We start from the raw sequence: 3,023 nt of genomic DNA on the forward strand, positions 1-3,023 counted from the left end.
GAATGATGAAAAAGGAGACATGTTATTGAGGATCTGAAAAATCATAAAAATGATTCTTGAAGCAAGAAAAAGCAATGAAAAGCTTGCAAAAAAAAAAGAAAAAAAAAGAGAAATAGAAAGAGCAAGCAGAAAAAGCCAATAGCCCTTTAAACCAAAAGGCAAGGGTAATAAAAAGGATCCAAGGCTTTGAGCATCAGTGGATAGGAGGGCCTACAGGAATAATATCCTGGCCCAAGCGGCTAAACCAAGCTGTCCCTAACCATGTGCTTGTGGCGTGAAGGTGTCAAGTGGAAACTTGAGACTAAGCAGTTAAAGTCGTAATCTAAAGCAAAAAGAGTGTGCTTAAGAACCCTGGACACCTCTAATTGGGGACTCTAGCAAAGCTGAGTCACAATCTGAAAAGGTTCACCCAGTTATGTGTCTGTGGCATGGATGTATCCGGTGGTAATACTGGAAAACAGAGTGCTTTGGGCCACGGCCAAGACTCATAAAGTAGCTATGTTCAAGAATCATCATACTTAACTAGGAGAATCAATAACACTATCTGAGTTCTGAGTTCCTATAGATTCCAATCATTCTAAACTTCAAAGGATAAAGTGAAATGCCAAAACTATTCAGAAGCAAAAAGCTACTAGTCCTGCTCATCTAATTGGAGCTAAGTTTCTTTGATAATTTGAAGTCTATAGTATATTCTCTTCTTTTTATTCTATTTTGATTTTCAGTTGCTTGGGGACAAGCAACAATTTAAGTTTGGTGTTGTGATGAGCAGATAATTTATACGCTTTTTGGCATTGTTTTTAGTATGTTTTTAGTATATTTTAGTTAAGTTTTTAATACATTTTGATTAGTTTTTAGTTAAAATTTACTTTTCTAGGCTTTACTATGAGTTTGTGTGTTTTTCTGTGATTTCAGGTATTTTCTGGCTGAAATTGAGGGACCTGAGCAAAAATCTGATTTAGAGGCTGAAAAGGACTGCAGATGTTGTTGGATTCTGACCTCCCTGCACTCGAAATGGATTTTCTGGGGCTACAGAAGCCTAATTGGTGCGCTCTCAACGGCGTTGGAAAGTAGACATCATGGGCTTTCCAGCAATGTATAATAGTCCATACTTTGTTCGAGATTTGATGGCCCAAACCGGCATTGCAAATCAGCTTCAGAATTCCCGGCGTTTAACGCCGGAACTGGCACAAAAATTGGAGTTAAACGCCCAAACTGGCATAAAAGCTGGCGTTTAACTCCAAAAAAAGCCTCTACACATGAAAACTTCAATGCTCAGCCCAAGCACACACCAAGTGGACCCCGGAAGTGGATTTTTACGTCATTTACTCATTTCTGTATACCCTAGGTTACTAGTTCACTATTAATAGGACCCTTTGGATATTGTATCTGTACCTCATGACACTTTACACGTTTCTCATTGTATCTTCTACAGCATGAGTCTCTAAACCCCATGTTTGGGGGTGAGGAGCTCTGCTGTGTCTTGATGGATTAATGCAATTACTACTGTTTTTCATTCAATCATGCTTGCTTCCATTCTAAGATATCACTTGTTCCTAAACCTGATGAATGTGATGATCTGTGATACTCATCATCATTCTCACCTATGAACGTGTGCCTGACAACCACCTCCGTTCTACCTTAGATTGAGTAGATATCTCTTGGATTCCTTAATCAGAATCGTCGTGGTATAAGCTAGAATTGATGGCGGCATTCAAGAGAATCCGGAAGGTCTAAACCTTGTCTGTAGTATTCTGAGTAGGATTCAAGGATTGAATGACTGTGACGAGCTTCAAACTCCTGAGGGCTGGGCGTTAGTGACAGACGCAAAAGAATCATTGGATTCTATTCCAACCCGATTGAGAACCGACAGATGATTAGCCGTGCCGTGACAGGGCGCGTTGAACATTTTCACTGAGAGGATAGGAGGTAGCCATTGACAACGGTGAAACCCTACATACAGCTTTCCATGGAAGGAGCCTTGCGTGCTTGAAGAAGAAGACAGTAGGAAAGCAGAGGTTCAGAAGATAGAGCATCTCCAAAACCTCAACCTGTTCACCATTACTGCAAAACAAGTACTTATTTCATGTTCTTTTGCTTTTTACAATCACCCCTGATAATTATTGATATCCTGACTAAGAGTTACAAGATAACCATAGCTTGCTTCAAGCCGACAATCTCCGTGGGATCGACCCTTACTCACGTAAGGTATTACTTGGACGACCCAGTGCACTTGCTGGTTAGTTGTGCGGAATTGCAAAAGTGTGATTGCAATTTCGTGCACCAACTTGCAACGAGAATTCATTTGTAAAATTCTATACCATCAAAAATCTAATCATCAAGGCCTTTGTTTCACTATAGCTCACATACCCATATGGCCTTATCATTTCATTATCCTTTGCAAACCAATATTGAGCTCTTTTTTACCCCATTTGCTCTTTACTTTTGCTCATTACTAACTCTAAGTGGAAAATAATAATGTCCTTAATTTGAATCCTTGGTTAGCTCAAACTAGTGAGAGTTTCATGATTTAAGTGTGGGGAAATTGGGTTTGAAATATTTGGTTTGGGAATTGTGTACTGTATATTTTTATGAAAATATGAAAAAGATAGTTGAGCACATATTCTTCCATTCAATACCTTAATCATATGCATTGAAAAAAAAAGAAAAGAAAAGAAAATAAAAGAATAAGAAAAAAATATGAAAAACAATAAAAGGGGACAAAATGCCCCAAAGTAGATGGTAGTAGCAATGCATATGTATTGTACTCAAATTTGGGATGCATGAATATGTGGAAAAGATAGTTAATGGGTAGTTAAGTTTTGTATTTTGATTACATGGATTGTCTTAGGTTAGGTGGGAAGTTTAGGTTAATCAAGAATTCAGATTTTAGTCCACTTAACCAAATACATTCCTACCTTGATCCTAGCCCCATTACAACCGTTGAAAAGACCTCTTGATATGTGTATTCGTGTATTAAATTTTTGTTGATTGGTAGAAGAAGAGCAAGCTTTAGAAAGCAAGAT

This window comes from Arachis duranensis, chromosome 6, assembly GCF_000817695.3.
Source record: "Arachis duranensis cultivar V14167 chromosome 6, aradu.V14167.gnm2.J7QH, whole genome shotgun sequence".
Taxonomy (NCBI): domain Eukaryota; kingdom Viridiplantae; phylum Streptophyta; class Magnoliopsida; order Fabales; family Fabaceae; genus Arachis; species Arachis duranensis.